The sequence below is a fragment of the Pleurodeles waltl genome, chromosome 9, assembly GCF_031143425.1.
Source record: "Pleurodeles waltl isolate 20211129_DDA chromosome 9, aPleWal1.hap1.20221129, whole genome shotgun sequence".
NCBI lineage: Eukaryota > Metazoa > Chordata > Amphibia > Caudata > Salamandridae > Pleurodeles > Pleurodeles waltl.
The window spans coordinates 417,723,309-417,743,431 of NC_090448.1; the positions used below are offsets into that span (position 1 = coordinate 417,723,309).

The window sequence follows — 20,123 nt, forward strand, 5'->3', positions numbered from 1 at the left end:
CAAAAGGCAAAATCTGATTGTCTTAGGTCAATTCCCTCAATTCTTTGCCTTCCATTGTTGGCGGTGGGCTCAGGGGCAGGCCGGGGGAAGGGTCACAGGCTTCCCTCATCTGCCCTGGGCATGGGTGCAGTCCCCTACCTGTACAAAGCAACAGTCTGCATTGTACTGCCAAATTCATAGACTAGCTACTCTTTGGAGGATTTCAGAAGGCCACAACAGCATTTTTGTGGTTAGGTGCATAATATTTTGGCGATTTTTAATAAAGATATATTTGCCCCATGTTTTTTTTCTTTTCATCAGAGCCCATCAATCTGTGATTGAAACAGCAGTATTCATAGAGGGTCTTCAGTTTCACATGAAAGTCAAGTTATTGAAACACCTCTTATTGAGCCTGAACTGCCTGTTTACATCGGTGACCAGTAAAAGGCAAGCCAGTCTATTCATTCTGCCTTGCATTTCCAATCTTTACAAGCACCTAACTGCTCTCCTCTTCCCTTGACTTCCATCTCCCTCTTCCAATGTCCGATCTACGTCTTAAGACATGGCACAGAGTTATTGTGTTATTCAACTAGACAGATGCCCTGGGGAGAACAGAATGACCATTCCCAGTTTGTACAACTGCACATTGTGTTCCTAGAGAGGCAAACAGAGAAGCCCGCTTTATTGAGCCTTTACACATATTCCCATCTCCAGAGGGAAAATGAGACTGATGGTGGAATTTGGACGGATCCACATACGAGTGCTAGAGATGGCAAATTAGAACATACTCATGTGGTCTTTTGTTCATCCAAAACATAAGTCATGGAGCACTTATTCCGGGTACAGAAATACCCCCGAGTCACTTCAGAACCCACACCCCATAATTCTGAAAGGCACGTTCCTATAAGACTCCTATGCATATGTGTGTCTATACTGTTCCAAGTGATTACTTTTTTACCATGTGAGAACATTTGACTCTAACTTTCTCTTGATCCTTTTATTTTTTCAATAGGTGTTTTGTGCTTATGATGGCGACATCTTTTTTTAGAATTAGATGCAGAAACATCCACTCTGCAGTTTTTGTACTTATTGGCATGCTCTTATTGGCATGTACTTATTGTCAGGATGAAATGTCGGAAGTACTAGTTTTAGTGCACAAGGTTTCATTTAACTTCCTTAGTGATTCTGCATTTACAGTAAGTCATTTTATGATAGGGGCTCTAGGCATGTTTCTGTGTTTGTATATCTGTGTTTGTGTGTCTGTCGGCGACTGTGTAGCTAGAGGAGAAAGAGGTGAGGCCCTCTTCTGTGAAACTCACTCATTATTGATCTTTCTTGCCTTTTGCTCATTGTTTCTAAGCAGAGGAATTCAGAGTGGGCCGATATCCCGCTTATCCTTATTGGGACACAACAGTCAGCAAGCTAACAGTGTACAAAAACCAGCATGCTCTGCATCTGCTTACTTCATGAAGTTTTTTTTCACAATTTCACCAATGCATCAGCATCAGGCAAAGTTTAAAAAAACGAAAAGCTTTTCAATTAGCACTCAAAGTAGATCTGTGAAGAAAACCTCTGCAAAGCCTTCTGTAAGGAGGATACTACTTCAGCAAAATGAGTTGCAACTGGATTTGTTTGTGCAAGAAACGTCACTCACAGTCAAGATGAGCTAAGTCTACAAAATGCTGCTTCACAAAGTGAAGGCCTGACGTGGGAGTTGGGATTATGACTAGATGAACTGAAATTCATCTGGCGAAGCTGTGAAAAAATGTTAAGTTGTAAACTCTGCACACCTTCACGACTGCAGGTGATGTTTGAAGCATGAAACTAGAAATGTGCCTTCACCTAGGAAACTTACCTCTCTCTCATTCCCAATCCCTTACTCAAGGGAACGTGTTTTTTGGAATGCAGCAACTTCTAATTCTCATTTTCCTCTAAGCTTCTAGGTTTGGAGACGACTTTAAATACGCAAGAGACCAGGATACCCAATAGTGCTACAGGCTTATCTCTGTGGAAGATCTGATGAACAGGAGCAATACATGGCCTATCCAAAAGTCACCTTTCACTGGATCCAAGTCACACCCTTTGCCTTTGTTCAGTTTTACTGAATTTAAGGAAAAACTAAAGAGACCTCTTTGACAAATCGTCAGACGTTGATCAGAGAAGGGAAAGGAGGAACTTCAGTTTTCTTGTCAGAGTCATGACCTATGAATAGGGACTATTTAGCGTCCATTGAAGTGAAGAAAATTTGCAGAGGCAGTTTGTCAGGTCGTTTTTTATCACTGCTCCGATTAAGACATCAGTGGTATTTGTAAAACAATAATTTTTTCTGCAAAGCACACAAAAGAAGACACAGAAAGGCAACAGCCAAGCTGTTGCAGAAGTATGCCTGCGCTGCCATAGTGGTGCAGTGTGGCGAGCCAGCCAGTGTTTATGGCTTGAATGCATCATGGCCAGACACCTGTAACAGAAGCACTGCTCGACTGTTCATCAGTGAGGGTCCGGCTCAGCTGAAGGCATTATCCACTAAATGGCTATCTGTCGTGCCTAGGACACAAAAAATCATCATTAGACTGGACTGATGCTTGTTTTCTGCTCGCCCCTAAGTAAAGATCTCATTTAGAGGTGGGCAGTAATAGGACATCTATCAAAAATTAGTTTATGTTCCTGCCGTATATGTCTTGGATCTCGACCTCATTTAGGAGCCAGGAAGTCTCCAGGGCTGACACAATGCTAGTAAATATGGCTTTGGAGGGGCTGGCAGTGTCTGTTCTGCCTTAAGTCACCATGTAAGCCACAGAAGTCACAGAAAGAAAAAGTCAAATTAAGTCCTCACTCACTAGGGCACTAACAACCAAAACGTGTTTCTCAACTTCTGACGGACTTAATTAAGGAAATTAGCTGCATCTACTAATTGAAGTAAAGTTGTTTCCCAGTATTAACAATCTGACTAAACAAATGGTTAATAAAGCGCTCTTGATATGGTTTCCTATGTAGATAATTACTTTATGAGTGCAGAAATAGAGCAATCTTCATTTTTCTACAGGGAAGCACGGAGACATGACTGGAAGTCATATCAAGAACAAATATTGACACCTCCTTTAATCAAATGTTTAAGATTGTGAAACCAGTTTGCCTGTCTGGGCCGAACCAGCTAATTTTATAAATTAGTTCTGTTGGCTGATATTTTAAGGGCATGAAACACAATATTTTAAACGCTACTGTTTGAGAATACTGTTATAACAAGAAGATTCAATTTAACAATGCATATTCACCATTCAAATTTATAATAAATCAATCATTTAAAAAAATATATATTAGTGCCCAATCCTCCTTGTATTTGCACCTACTTTGAATGAAACACAGAAGGTGATAGCGGGTGTTATCAGAGAGCACAATGTAGCTCTAGGCCATTTCTCCTTTCTTCAAAGATTGTTTGTTTCTCTTTGTGTTTCTTTTGGAGTATATGTTTTGTTTAGTAAAGTTCACAATCTAAAACTATAGTTATTTATGTCTGCAGGAATGATGTATTCGTAAACCATGAGCATGCCAATAAGATCACCCATGGATGTTTAATCCATGATGCAATAACACAGTGATGGGAGACATTATGTGAGTATGGGTTACTAAGACGAACAGGCATTACTGTGCCCTCAATGCTCGTATGGAGGAAATTGTGTATAATGGGGTTTCTGTATGCCTTTATTATCTGATCCAAGCAAACCACCAGAATTTCCTCTCAATACAAAATGGTACACAGCTGACTACAATGAACTTTACATCCGATTCAGGCACCTCTTTGGAAGTAGCACAGTATGATTTTGCTTCATCATAGGTTATGCAAGAAAGAACCAACATATTGCCCGGTTCTCACACTGCTATGACATCCTAAAGAGGCAAACGTACAATGTAGTACAACAACCAGTCTACGTTTTTCCCCCCATGCATCCTGGTGAAATCCTACATAAAGCTGTGTTAATAGTCAATGGATCAGGTCTAAGAATGGACTGTTATATATGGTTTTGCAGAAGGCAAGGCTACATAGTAAAGGAACAAGCAGACTAGACTAGATATCAACATCCTGTAGGATGCAGTGTAGTCTTTTTTTAAACTACTCAACAAAGTGTTGCCTAAAATTTGAAATAATCTAGCAGATAAAAAGGAACACACCGTGCCTTCTTGAACTTTCAAATTCTGCCCAGTCACAGTTCACCATGGAAGACTCAAGATCCAGTGAAGAGCAATATCCTGCTAAAGACAGTGACAGTTGCATAGGAGATAGAGGAAGACATTATTTGATACAAAAGCAAGACTCTACCTAGAATTCTGATTTTCGAGCCAGGATGGTTCATTTGGCGTAGCATGTGGACAATGTGTTTTGTCCAGTGAAATGATGCAGAAATGAAACTACGGGTGTGAATTGGCTAGTCACATGGTCACTCAAGGAGGCACCATAACCATCTGGGCTACATAAAACCCTTCAAAGTTGGCCTGAAATGTCTTGAAATGTAATTTCCGCTGACTCATCAAGAAACTTGAGTGGAGCAACACATCTATAAGGAGTTCCTTCATTGTCAAAGCGAGACACCAGGGCTTCACAACATCTTTCCATAGATCATGTAAACACAATAAAAGCTCTCGTGTTTTGCACACAGCTCAATTTAACTTTAAAACCTTGAAGAAACAAAATATTCACAGTACAAATATTTGAAATACATAGTTTCCCTGTCTGCACCCTCCCGCCCTCTCCCATCTTAAGTTTTTTCGCGCTTTTGCAAATATAAACAGCATTTTGGTGATTGGCGTAGGTTCTAACGCTGGGTTGGCTAGAATCAGATTTTTACAATTATTGTGCCGCTTCACTGCACCGCATGGCAGGGCACAATTGATAATCCCAAGCAACATCGGGGTTCCATGTAGGCGTCCTAACCCTTTTGCCCAACCTGGGAAAGCCAGCGGTTTCTAAAAATTAACCCATGTGAATGTCCTGAAAGGTAGAACCCTCTACTGCCTTTGAGGAGGGAACAATTCCATTGTGCTTTACTTACGGTTTTGACATGTACTTTTTATATTCAAGGGATACGTAGGTACAAATGCCCCAAGTTCATAGGCATAAAAGTGGCGTGTGTCAAGGTGCATTTCGCAGGTATGGAATATTTATTCAAAGTTCCTGGAGATTGTATTCATTAATGTTCCAGAGGAAACCTTGACATGTTTTAATAAACAACGTTTCACACTTGAACATTTCTTTACACCCAAATGGCTTATATGTATTTTTATGTAGGGTTCATTTTAACAATAGGTATGTAGAAATTGCCCTCTGATCCTCATGAATAAAAGCACAATCCACCACGGATTCCAGCTCACTGTGGTGTCCATCAGAAATGTTGCTCCATTCTCCAGTAGTGGGGCCTCTGGCCAGTGTGTCCCACTCACTGCCATCTTCCACTCCCTCTTTAAATTGTGGTGTAGATGTAAACAAAAATGATGACCAGCAGGTTTAAAACCGTCCCGAAGATACCCAGCATGGCCAAGATGCGCTCCTCGCGGTCCTCCTTTGACTCATCGGGCGGGCCGGAGCTCAGTCCATCGCCACGACCCCCTGGCACCATCTTCACACTGAGTTTTTCCACACGTAGCCTCAGGTCTACCTGCTGAAGAGGGAAAGGAAGGGTGTTAGAGTGGCACCGGTAGTAGCTATAACCTGTGACGATGAGCTATGCTGAAAGAAATAAAGGCAAACCGTGTTTGTTTCATTCCAGTTCAACTCTCATAAGGACAATACGAATCTTAATCAATTTACGTTTCTGTATGGACTAATTTATGTATTATTGTTTCTAGTCCTCAACCAACCCTCATACCATAGCTTTACGTGGAACGAAAAAAAGGAAGAGTCTCTGAAAGGGTGCAGCCTAGTTCAGTGGTTCCCAACCTTTTGACTTCTGTGGACCCCCACTTTATCATTACTGGAACACATGGACCTCTAATGAATCAGTATTGGAATCTGGGGACCCCCAACTGAGTCATTATTGAAAGCTGGGGAACTAGTCTGTTAATATTATTTAACTTTCTAAGCAGTCGCGGACCCCCTGAGCAGGCTTTGTGGACCCCCAGTGGTCCCCGGACCACAGGTTGGAAAGCAGTGGCCTATTTAATTAAGGATGTGGCTTAAGCATGTAAATTAAATATCTGTGATTCCCAAAGCGTGCCACGTGACTGTTATTTTGGTTTCTCTATGAGCTTTCTGTTGTTGCATCCAATATATAACACAACTGACATACACCTAAAAACTGTCAGGGCTATTGGATTTGTCAATGGTTGTTTGTTGCTGAAGATAAATGAGTAACAACAATGTTTTTGTTGTAAATTATTAACACTGAATTGTTTAAATTATGAAACTGTCAGACTGTGGGTTAAACATTACTGATGCCCATGGAAGGGGTAGTTGCCCTCCGAATATCTCGATCACGCCTGTTATGTTCACTCTATGTTAGACATGTATGTTACTTTTTCTCTCTATAGCTTCTTCATATGAATATCTTACATCTCATCTCTACCATCTTTAGCATCCTCTTTTCAGTCTCTACTGAATGCGCTTCCTTGCATCTCCTTCACTTTACCACCCCCAAACGCTACACATTCACACACCTGTAAGCCCTGCAATTTCTTTTACATTTGCAATGTCAATATGTTGCTCTGTGCGCTCTGTAGAGAAGCTAAATAATGAATGATTATGTATTCTGAACACTTTTTGACGCACAGACAGGCACTGTGGAAATCTTGCATTACTTTCAGCCTCAGCTCCAGAGCTCTCCAGGAGGCGACTCAGTTCAAAGTATGCACTACTAGCAGCTCTCAACATTTTGCAAAGGTGCCACACTGAAGCTGGGATCACACAGCACCTGGCCCTGTAACATCAGAACATTTTTGTAGAGGTTGGCCCCATGTATCGGTCTATAACATTGTTACTTAGACTATGGATGGGGTGCTTCAAATAACATTTACCTACTAGGTAATGACCACGTCTCAATACGTGGAAAACAAAAGAATCGACACAAACTCAGTAGTTTGTAAATGTTCCCAAACTTTCATTCTACTTCAGTTTGCCAAATAAATATTCAAGTTTCATACTGAAACTAACACTGTGTTGACTGAGGCCTACAATCCTGCATAGGAGTTTCTCTTCAGACCTCAACAGCAGGGCCTCTAAGTCTATGTTGCCAAATTGTGGAACATAGCTTGTTTTCACAAATGTAATTCTAAAAAGTATCATCCAACATTCAAACTGGTGAAAAGGAACATAAAAAAACAATTAAGCACTGCAATTACTGACTGTCTGCATCTGTTGGAGGCAGTGAGCAAAAAAACTGAAAGTGATTGTGAGAAACAGGACCTGAGAATGATATTAAAAAGAGACGAAAGTGTAAGAGGGGTTAAGTGTGTGAGAAAGGAACTAAGTGGGGACTGCAGCAAAAGGAGTATTTGAAAAATGGAACAAGATGCGTGCATGTGTTTGTGAGAGGAGCATTTCATTGATAGGTAAGGGTGTGAGAGTCTGTGTGAATGAAAAAGGGATGCTAAGAAGAATGCGTGGGGCAGAAAAGGGTCTCTTTGAGACAAAGGTTTGATAAGATCAGACTAGAAGATATGTGAAAGCAAGAAAGGAATGTATGAGATGATAGAAAGGTGACTTTCAGGAATAGTAGGGTGTATGCAGAGCTTGAGGGAAGTGAGAATGATGGAAAGAACAGGGTTTCATAGGATGGTCCAAAATGCATCTTCAAATGAAAAGTGTGAGAGAACAGTACATGAGCGAGAGAATGAAAGGTGGAGGGATGAGTAGAGAAAAATGTGATGCTCATGCATTTGAGAAAAGTAAGATGAATGAAAATAAAACAGCTCCAGAGAGTAGTTGTGTGAATAGAAAGCAATGTGAGACACGTGAGAGCAGGGGCAATTTTTGGGGAAGAGAACACGGTGTTGATGCCTAGACTGCTACTGGAAGGGGCCTCACATTTCTAGTAAAAGCAGCAAATGTGGAACCATTGCCAGAATGGGTGGGACGGAGTAATACGTTGAACTAGGGATGGCAAAAATCCTTTTGCTGGTCGTAGAAGGTACAGAGGGAGATAAAGGGAGTGGTGACAAGAAATAGTGAGGTATGTGAGAGATAGGGAGCTGGGATAGCAGAAAAATGAAAAGAGAGTGACGGGGTATGTATAACAGATTTAGTTGGGATAGAACAAATGTAAGAGAAAGGCAGGTATGAAGAGTGTGGGGCACTGAGGGTAAGAGAAAGGGATGGAACTACAAATGAACGTCAAACAAGAGACTATGAGAAGAGCCTGAGAAGAAATTGAAATATAAGGCACACACAGACATGAGAGAGGGAGGGAACAAGAATAAGAATGAGTGTAACGGTAGGAAAGAAGAGAATGGATAGAGGTATAGGCAAGATACAACTTCAGTGAAAGAAAGGAACAACAAATAGACAGGGGGAGATTATGAAGACAGAAGAGGCCGTGGTGAGGGTAAACAACACAGCAGCATTGATATTCTTATGTTTTCCCCATTTTGTCATTATAAGGGAGACATTGACCACGTAACCGTTGCTCCTTCCCCTTTCACATCAAAAGAGTAGTGAAGGTCTCTGTATTGGTACAGCATGGGCTCGGCCTTTGAGGCCTAAGGTTGACATTGTGCATGTGAATGGAAGCAGTTGGATCAAAAGGAGGTGAAAGGAGGAAGACTGTATAATATGACACCTTGCGTTACCGCACTGAAAGTAGGTCTCCAAATGACAGCAGCAGGACTTTCACATACTCACGCCTTCATCGACTTATCCATGTCACTCATACGTTAACTGTGCATGTTCTCTGAGTGATGAAAGCTTGAACTAGTCTGCCCTTATGAATCTGTTCTCCAAGTAATGGAAGACTGCACTTACTGCCTTTTATTAGAGAAGAAACCTTCATTTCCCACTGACATTCTGTACGTGTTCTGTGGGGAAGCAAGTTGCACCCGTTTCCAATGGACTGAAGCTTACAGCACTGTTGTCCTTTTTGTATGTTTGTGTCTGTTTCCAGACAGCATGTAACGGTCCCTCTTTTGTGTGATAGCCATGAGTATTGTACTTGTTCTGTATATTTGAGACAACAGTTTGATGTCCCTCCTGCTTCACCATTCACAGTGTGCTAACAATGATGTTGTTTCAGATGTTATCAGTGATGTTATCAATGATGTCACAGAGAATGTTGTGAGTGAAGAACTATGTAATGTCATAACCAGTGCATGGCAAGGGTATGAGTTATAATTACTTCAGTTAACTATAACTGATGAATTTCAGGGTTGTTCAGTTTAAAACACTATGGGGGTCATTCCGACTCCCGCCGGCCGCGGTAACCGCAGGGCCGGCGGGAGCCGCCGAATGTCCGCACAGCGGTCAAATGACCGCAGTGCACATTCTGAGTTTCCCGCTGGGCTGGCGGGCAACCGCCAGAAGGCCGCCCGCCCGCCCAGCGGGAAACCCCCTTCCACGAGGATGCCCGCTCCGAATGGAGCCGGCGGAGTGGAAAGGGTGCGACGGGTGCAGTTGCACCCGTCGCGATTTTCAGTGTCTGCTATGCAGACACTGAAAATCTCAATGGGGCCCTGTTAGGGGGCCCCACAACACCCGTTCCCGCCATCCTGTTCCTGGCGGTTTTTACCGCCAGGACCAGGATGGCGGGAAGGGGGTCGGAATCCCCATGGCGGCGCTGCCTGCAGCGCCGCCATGGAGGATTCCTCAGGCCAGGGGAAAACCGGCGGGAAACCGCTGGTTTCCCTTTTCTGACCGCGGCGGTCAGAATTGGCCTGGATGCACCGCCAGCCTGTTGGCGGTGCATCCGCGGTCCCCGGCCCTGGCGATCTATGACCGCCAGGGTCGGAATGACCCCCTATGTTTTAACTGACATTTTCATCTAACTATAACATGACTTTACTATTTGCTTTTTTTCCGTGAATTCCTGAGGGTTTTTTAAATGTAAACTAGGATAATACTTCCATATCTAACTCTAACATCACTTTAACTTTGGTTTTGCAATGAATTTCTGAAGTATGGATATAAAGAGATGTTCTATGTGGAAAATTAGACCTACTGACTTTGTCAAAGGGTCAGAAAACTAAAATATAGAAGACATGCCTATTGGCTTTATCAGGGGGTCAGCACATCAACATTTATAAAGCAGACCTATTTTGGTTTGTTACAAATTCACCACAATAATTCAGCAATAACCAGAATTGAATGCATCCTTTATGTATACATACAGGGTAATGCTCAATAATAATAATAACTGACATAAAAATAGTTAAGATATAAACATTTTATTCAAAACAATCATAAGCATGCTTGAGTCTTTCTTTAACAGTCTTCAGGCTACAAAATACAGCCATAGAACCAGCCATAATGGGTCCCCAAACTCCAGCTAAAGATGATTATGCCGAGCTTGGAGTGCTTCGTAAGTAATTGAAAGCTTTTCTGGCGTCTTGCATTCAGTGACCCAGGAGACATCCAGTCCTTTTATTGTTTTTTTTTTTTTTTACAATTCTTGGGTGATGATGTAGTCCCTGCAGCCCCCAGAAATCTTACTTTAATCGTTGATGGTGTCCCTGACCCCTCCTTTGGGTACAACAAGAAGATCGATATTCTTTAAAAAGTCCACACAAAGTACGATGGGGTGCTCTGTGTGAGAACAGTGCATAGTATAGGAGCAGCCTGGCCACTTCAATGATTTCAAGTAAATCTGGAACTATTTTTCTTTTTTCTTTTTCAGTTGTCAGTTGAGCACATGGGTATATGGTTGTCTGCAGCAAAACCCAGCTGCACAAAACTGAAAGCTGAATTATTGCTGACATAAAGTCGCCTGAACAACAAAACTTTCTTTAGCCGACCTAAACCAGCACTAACAAAATCAATATGGTAAAGTCAATAGGTCTGGATTTTTGTTAGTAATGTTGGCTAAAGGGTAGGTGGCTGTGTGTGTTGTCCTTCCTTTTACTACAAAGAAAACTCTACAATGATGCCAAAATTCATGGGCTACACCTGAGAGTAAGGCCCTTTAGCTGTATAGATTGTATTAGGAGCATTAAGCAGTACCATTAAAGAAGAGTGTTATGAAAAGAAGAGAGAAGTTGAGGTCTGGGTAGGAAGTGGCGATCTGGCCTCTCTTTTGCAAGCTTGGCCGTCATTTGTTCTGCAAGGTGGTGGGAGACTCAGACCCCCAGATAGGAAACTCACTGTGATATGTGATGTTACCAGGCTTCCTTGGTGAAAGTAGTCTATTGGACTGTCTTCATTCCATCTACTCATGAAACGTTGTGGATTCATAGGCTTGAGAGTGATTATAAGAAGCCAATATATGTATTGAAAAAGCCCATATGCTCATTGTGACTCAGTCTTTTCTACAAGTACTGCATCTGCCTCATTGAGTTCTGTCACCATCTCCCAGCTCCTTTTTGTTTGGAGTTGATTTTCATACTCTGCCAGTGCACTGAAGCAGGTGGGCAGCAATTTATCTGTATAGCACCAAAATTCACATCAGCACCATAAAAACAGGGTCTGATAGACATGAAATATTGGTAACAATAGGCAGCGAGGAAAAAAAATTGTACAACAAATTATGTAATAATGTTTTACTATATGGCATGTGTTGATGGCTATCTCAACAGAATTTATGTAAATCATGGGATACAAAAAAGCACCATCTGTTTCCCTTGAAGAGGACAGACCCCAAAAACGTTTTGTGGATTTTTTATATGAATGTGCTGAGTGGATGAGTATGTCTGTGTTTGAATGATCTGAGTTTTTAATGGTGGGAATTTGGAGGAGGTGTCGGGTGGTAAATGATCAAAGCATGAGATAAAAAAGTATGCGTCTTAAATAAAAGAAGTTATCTTGAGGTTCTAATGAAAGAGTTTGATATGAAGAACATCTGATAAAAAATGTGTGAACACGTTTTTCGTAATGAATTGTGTATGAAGAGATTTCTTTGTACGTTTTAATAACTAAAAACATGTATGGAATCCTCTGGAGCTATTGGCTTTTGATTGGATTAAGTATTAGTAATTCTAGGAAGGTTTCTAGTCAGTGCTTAATTTGTAAATAAAAACGTGCCGGTGCTCACAGTCCTCCTCTTAAACCCGCGGCTGCTGCAATTAAATGTGTGAACACGCAATACTGAGGCGGCGTAATCCTGAAGCCATCTCGGGCCTCTTCAATAAAGCCACTTCCTGCCCCTTCAGCTCACTCCAGCAGCTCCCTTTGTGATGCTTTTTCGTTTTTCCCTTCTTCCGACTTTCCCATTTGTGTCTTTTGCTTTCAGCAAATGCTTTAGGAAGAAGAATAAGCCCCGGCCCTCAAAAATAAGTGCTGGTGCTCAGCACCGGAAACAACAAGCACAAATTAAGCACTGTGTCTAGTACATGAAAGTTAGACGGTTTTGCTTTTTGCTTGAGGTGATGATAAAAAAAGGCACACACAAGAAAATATTGCACATTAGGTCATTTTTTTACAAAGGCTGCATTTTGCTACATCTTAAATACGTGGCAACTCTTTGTGAACAAAATTGATATAAACCCAACATGGTTTCATGACAAAAAGTGGAACACAACTATAAAGACAGTCAGCCAGCAGCATTTTGCCTTACTGAGAGGCTAATGCATCCAAAAACCAAGACATTCCTAAACAAAGAGGCCATTAATCAGCAATTAGGGTGTTGTAGCACCAGCAATTTAAAATATATCAAAGAACATACACTGGCTCACAAGCTACATTGGTATCTGAACTGTAACAAAGTGACAACATGGTGGTCACATCACCATACCCTAATGAGAAAACAAAAGGGGTGGAGCTAAAGGCCACTCTCTCTCTGCATTTCTTTGAAGAAATGATCAGATGCTATCTTCAATACAGCCGATGCTGCCTGTAACATGGTCAAAACTGGAACAATAACCTGCTAATAAGCCTTAGAGGGTAACATCTTTCTTGAATTGTTAGCCTTCTTTGGAGGTGGTCAACCTATAGGAATAGCTCTAAGCAATGGGTGTCTTATTTTTTACAAAAAAAGAGACCCTGCCGATGTTGAAATAGTCATTTGGATAGTGGGAGTGGCTCTGAGCCATAACAAATCAATCACAAGTCACTTAGGGAGGGAGTTAATTTAATGTTTGTGGAAAAAAATATTTCCAGTGAGATTTTAGTACACATTGGGAGAAAAGGTTCTGTTGAAGGCTTACACAGGTATACATCTGACAGTGCATCTGTACCTTCCAGGCAATTGACAGATTCCTCATCCTGTCTAAAGCACTCCATTGCAGTCCAGGGCCCAGTCAGCGCTTTTAGGAGTGCTCAATAAAAAACATAAGGTAAAATTATAATACATAAAAAAGAGTTTGTCGTAGGTATGTATCACTACTGTGGCATTGCAAATCAACAGTAGCTTCCAATGGCTGACTTTGTGCACTGAAACGTAAAAATGCGTGGATCGGACGCAAGGATGCATTTTCTTTAGCCTCTTCGTAAATCTCTGTGAGCAATGTCATGTCACTTTTTGTAATGTTGTTTAACTACATTAAAGGAGGTTTGCAATGAGTGACATGGCTTTAAACCTTCTGCTGCTACGACTAGGCACTAGGTTGTCTATTCCGACAATCAAATTTTCACAGTACTGGTTACACTGACCTAAGAATTCAGGTTTGTGGTATCATTGTTACCACTCACCTAACTGCATACAAGTTGAGTGAGGTGGCGGGAGGGCAGAAGAGGTGGGTCAAAGATAAACTGGAATGTCAGCAGAAAGGATATTTAGCACAGTAATCAGGTCCTTTATGTAGAATGGGAGGGAATGGAGCTATAACAGGGCTGTGTTGCAACTTCGAACCGTAGCAAGGCAGCCTCAACCTTTCATTCCCCATAGGTGGATAAACTGAGTACCTTAAATATGGTGATGATAATATCTGTCATTTACAGTGCTTAGGAGCGGCGGAAATGGGAGAAGCAGCACTACATTAAGGGTCAGATGTACGAAGCATTTTTCAAGTCGCAAACGGCGAATCAGACCATTTGTGACTTGAAAAATGCTATTTGGGATGTACAGATCCATTTTTGCGATTCAGTAATCTATTTACCGAATCGCAAAAAGGGTTTGTGAGTCGCAATTAGGAGTCGCAGTCCCATGTATGATTGTCAAAACAATCGCAGATAGCACCAGTTTCACACTGGTGCTAACCCATTCGCAAACAGGAAGGGGTCCCCAGGGGACCCCTACCCCTTTGTGAATGGCAGCAAAAATATTTTTCAAAGCAGGCAGTGGTCCTACCAACCACTGCCTGTTCTGAAAAAATGAAAAGAAAACTTTTCATTTTTTGTATTTGAAATGCATCTCGTTTTCCTTGAAGGAAAACGGGCTGCATTTTTTAAAAAAAACTGCTTTATTTGATAACAGTCACAGACATGGTGGTCTGCTGTCTCCAGCAGGCCACCATCTCTATGAGGACAGCCATTCCCAATGGGGTCGCAGATTGCGACCTACCTCATGAATATTCATGAGGTAGGTCATTTGCGACCCCATTGGGAGTCGCAAACAGTGTCATTGACACTGTTGTACATCAGGTTTTGCGACTCACAAATTGCGAGTCGCAAAACCTGAATTTCGTACATTTGACCCTAAGTACAAACTCATTTTGGATGGTTGGGGTACAGTCTCATTCTGTTGAATATGCAACACAGTCTAAACTATTTGTGGAGGCGTGGAATAACAGTGGTACACGCACTATACCCTTCCCGAGTATCCATGCACTCATCGAAGTCTGTAACAGAGTTACCACCACCCAGTGGTCTTGCAATGTAATTATTAAGGACTTAAGCCGTTTTCAAAATACGGTGGATAGTTGTAAATAGTGCGACCTGTTCCTGAGATGAAAACATAGGCCCACTACTCAAAGCAAGGCCCAAAAATGTTACCAGGAATTCTTGTTTTTTGTAGTAGTGCATATCTGACTATAGAAAGTATATTGGAGTTGACTTCTTTTGGATAACTACTTTGGCTTATCAGTGTTTACGCACTGTCAACCTGAGTAGCATTTTGAGTAAAGTAGGCAAAATTTTGCGTTTATTTCGTGTAATTTTGGGGATTTGGGGTTGCAATTCGTTATGTGAAAATCCCAAAATGATGCCATTACGCCACTTTACATAATTAAATGGCATTCACTTTAAAGATTTACTGTGAATGGTGCAATTAGTGGTTAAAATTGACACAAATTCACGGGAACACAAGAACACAAGTGGCTTGTATTTAATGCATCCCCAAACAAAATTATGCAAGGATGCATTTTGCTCTAAAATATAATGCAAAATGACGGACTTGCATTTTTCACGTACTTATGTATAATTTTGCCATCATTTTGCGAAAAATGCAAAAAAGGCACATTACATGAATTTCACTCACCCATAATTTTCAATTACCTACCGCAGGGTAGATACAAGACAAAATGAAGCAGCCTGCTAATTGGCTGTTGAAAGCAAACAAATTTTTACTTTCTTCCATACAGCAGTAGCATAGCAAGGGCCATGGTCCCAGGTGCAAGCAAGGAAAATTACCCCTTTGACTGCTGTTTGGGTAGTAAATACATCAATTATCTGGGTTCAATGGGCAGCTCTGGTCTCCAGTACCACTGCACCTGCTCCACCAATGGTAGCTATGCCCCTGCCATCCAGGGGTTTCATGTAAACGTGTGATACTTAATTAAGCAAGGTCTTGTATTAAATCTTGTGTTAAATCGTTCAAGCTATTTACTGTGTTACATGTTCATCCAAACCTCAACCAGTGGTTTGTCAGGAACTTTCAGTAGGGATTTAACAGGCATTCAGGATTTATATGACAACACTGCACTAATTAAACATTAATCCAGCCACTTCTTGGCCTGGGCATAAACGTATTAAAAAAAATCAAATCCATCTGTCACTCAAAAAGCTATCCATTATGTTAAAAGGCATTCGCTCTCTTATACCGCTATGTTTAATGAAATTGGGCTTCCTCAAAAATAATCTTCCAGTGGAGGTGTAGCAGCGCGAATACATGCCAGATACTGAGGATATCATCATGCAACAAATTCCCATAGACTCAACATACATGGAAATAATTCAAGTAGTTAGTGGTTAGCCCGAAAAGCTGGAGCTGGTCCAGTCATCCTGTACCTATCACGGTCACCTATGATGGAGGTGATTGTCACAATGGAATTTCTAACTTTTGCCTGTATTGCAGTCCCACTATACTTTGAGAAAACAACAAGGTTGGTTTGAGTTTCTCTATTAGTCTAGTACTACGTGCTTCCCTGGTTTGTTAAAAAAAGCATTTACAAAATATGGCAATAGTGCACTACCAGTAACACATATTTTTTCTTTTCTGCATATATGCTAATCATTTATGTCTACATGTATTCATTTATAATGTGCTAAATACACTATAAAGTGCATCTTGGCATGATAAAGGAATTATAAAAATATCAGGAACTTAATTGGAATATTTCTGCAGTTTACAACAGCATCGCCCATCTGTCTTGGAAAAAAATGTGTCTGTATCTTCAAAAGTGGGAAAAATAATTGCGTTTTTCAACAAGCATTGGCAGTGCCAATAGGAATATCTCATAAATGAAAGTGCTTCTTCAGTCACTGATAAGTTTAAACACTCAATAAGTGATTGCACGTTCTTGAATTCACCTAATTATCCATCACCAATAAAACAAGCACACAAACTCAACAAGCAAACATATGAGGGGAACAAATAGAATAATGATAGAAAAAAGAAAACACCTAAACTTGGCCAGCAGATACCTGCAATACAAAAATAAAATTAAAACATAACAGCAGGCATCTACTTTATAATGGAATTGCAAACAAAGGCCCATAGTTATACTTTTTTAGCGCCGCATTTGCGTCATTACAATTGTATTTTGTAAGTTTGTGCCCTTTTTGTGTCAAAAAGTAGTGCAAAACCGGCGCTAAAAAAGTATAAATATGGGCCAAAGTATTGCTGCTTTAAAGTTCCAACATAGCTGCCACAGTTCGAAGCAATGTGTTGGCCATCTTAGAAACATTAAGGTAAAAACAATATGCACAAACCCATTCCAAGACGGCCACACAGTAAACATTGCACTGGGTGGCCATTTTCAAATCCTAAAGTTAACAGTATATCACTATTGTATTTGTTGAGGGAGCTAGCATACTCTTACTAAACATGCTGGTCATATTAGGAATGAAAGACAATGACACACTACAGACACTACTATTTAAAAATGGCTGCCCTGTTTAAAAACAGTGGCTGCACAGGATGCAGCACACAGCAAATGGAATGAGGGGTAAGCAGGCAGTAGGAGATTTTGGGGAGCTGCAGCATGCTCATAAAATATAAGGAGAAGGAAATAAATGACAGGGGACCTATAAAAGAAAAAATAAATGATTGGTCACTAAAACATACTCATTTTTAGGTGGATGTGCACATGCAGTGAGGCAAAATGCTGTCACTCACTGCCCAATACTGCTAAAATATTAAGGCATTGCCCAATGTATCATGCCATCATACGCAGAAGCAAAATATCAGTGACACATGAACAAACAAAAAACGGCTCACCCAAAGACTGGTTCTGGATGTATATTTATGTAAAGTTTTATGTTTTTTTTCCTATGACTACAATGGCCTTATTACAGTAATTTATGAAATTCCACATAACAAAATGCTGCATAAGAGTGTAATATCAATCCGCCCTTAAAAGCCCGTTAGTCAGCCGTACAATCAATTCAATTAGCTTTATTCTGTCCATTCATAAATACAAACCATAAAGCACACAATGCATTAATATGTATGAATCAAATTCATAATGTAGGGGGATTGGGAGCACACTGCCTCACATCCCATCACAGTTTGCTCCTAGAAACACGTGTCTGGAGATGTACAGCAATGACTGTACCAACTTTGGTGAAAAACTACAGATAATCAAGTAAGCGCTAACTGTGAACCGCATTTATCAGGATGCAAAGGGGCGAACTGTGCTGGGGTATGAGGCAGTGTGCTCCCAACCACTCTTCTTGTTTAAAAGGCTCCCTCGAGCCAGTAAGCTGGCGAGCTTTGGAGACGCACCTGTGTGCTTGTGAGTGGTAGAGATATACAGCAATGACTGGAACAACTTTGGTGAAAAACTACAGATAACTTTCAAGTAAGCGCTAACTGTGAACTGCATTTACCAGGATGCAAAGGGGCAAACTGTGCTGGGATGTGAGGCAGTGTGCTCCCAACCCTCATTCCTGTTTAAAAGGCTCCCTTGAGCCAGTGAGCTGACAGGCTTTGGAGATGCACCTGTGTTCCTGTGAGTGGTAATTGACCTAAAAAGATTTTGGAAGCATTTCCAGCAACCCCAGATTAATTTTCTTTGTCTCTACTCTCTACTGATGAAGGGCTAAACCCAGAAACACGTATCTAGAGATATACAGCAATGACTGCACCAACTTTGCTGAAAAACTACAGATAACTTTCAAGTAAGTGCTCACTGTGAACTGCATTTACCAGGATGCAAAGGGGCGAACTGTGCTGGGATGTGATGCAGTGTGCCTTCAAGCCCCTTTCTTCTTTAAAAGCCTCCACTGAGCCAGTGAGCTGACGAGCTTTGGAGATGCACCTGTGTGCCTGTGCGTGGTGCTTGACCTGAGAGGATTTTGGCAGCATTTTCAGCAACCCAGGATTAATTTTCTTTGTTTTCTACTCTTTAATGATGAAGGGCTAAGCCCAGAAACACGTTTCTAGAGACATACATCAATGACTGCACCAACTTTGGTGAAAAACTACAGAAACCTTTCAAGTAAGCGCTAACTGTGAACTTCATTTACCAGGATGCAAAGGGGCGAACTGTGCTGGGATGTGAGGCAGTGTGCTCCCAACCCCACTTCCTGTTTAAAAAGCTCCCTTGAGACAGTGAGCTGACGAGCTTTGGAGATGCACCTGTGTGCCTGTGAGTGGTACTTGACCTGAGAGGATTTTGGCAGCATTTCCCGCAACCCCAGATTAATTTTCTTTGTTCTCTACTCTCTACTGATGAAGGGCTAAACCCAGAAACACATGTCTAGAGATATACAGCATTGACTGCACGAGCTTTGGTGAAAAACTACAGATAATTTTCAAGTAAGCGCTAACTGTGAACTGCATTTACCAGAATACAAAGGGGCAAACTGTGCTGGGATGTGAGGCAGTGTGCTCCCAACCCCCCTTCTTGTTTAAAAGGCTCCCTCGAGCCAGTGAGCTGACGAGCTTTCGAGATGCACCTGTGTGCCTGTAAGTGGTACTTGACCTGAGATGATTTTGGCAGCATTTCCAGCAACCCCTGATTAATTTTCTTTGTCCTCTACTCTCTACTGATGAAGGGCTAAACCCATAAACACATGTCTAGACACATGCAGCAATGACTGCACCAACTTTGCTGAAAAACTACAGATAACTTTCAAGTAAGTGCTAACTGTGTCTAACTCATGGGGTGATTTGTTAGGGTATAAAGGCGCTCAGGATCCTAGTCAGCGAATTTATGCAGAGAAATAAGAGGTGCCTGCACAAGGGAAAAGACCCATCCCTCAAAGGTTAAAAAAAAAACAACAGTCTATAATACAATGTGCGGCACACCCTTTATGGACACAGTAATATAAATAAACCCAAAATTGAGTAGTCTTAAAGAAACAAAACATCCAATTTAATACAAGTTCGAAATGTCCAATCCAATCCAAAGATCCAAAATAAAATCTTCAAATATTTGGTAACCCATCCATGGTATTACAACTCAAGCCGTAGTATAATTCAAGCCAACATTTGTTTCGTCATGGGAAATTCTTTTTTAGATCCCGAACGACTTCTTCAGGGCTAAAAAATTGTATCTGATGAATATACTTCGTAAACCCTCATTTTGTGCATGCGAATTATTGCGAAACGTATTTTGGAATGTGACCCCCCTAGCTTGACTACTCAATTTTGGGTTTATTTATATTACTGTGTCCATAAAGGGTGTACCGCACATTGTATTATAGACTGTTGTTTTTTTTTTAACCTTTGAGGGATGGGTGTTTTCCCTTGTGCAGG

At 41.2% G+C, this 20,123-nt stretch overlaps 1 long non-coding RNA gene across 1 annotated transcript in view; it reads right to left on the minus strand.

Annotated features, from left to right (window-relative positions):
- Positions 1 to 290: 290 nt before the first annotated feature.
- The window catches only part of LOC138259454 (uncharacterized), a 203,286-nt gene continuing 183,453 nt past the window's right edge, over positions 291 to 20,123 (minus strand). The window contains exon 2 of the long non-coding RNA XR_011198735.1: positions 291 to 5,630. This is a non-coding gene — a long non-coding RNA (uncharacterized lncRNA). The remainder of the gene's footprint in view (positions 5,631 to 20,123) is intronic.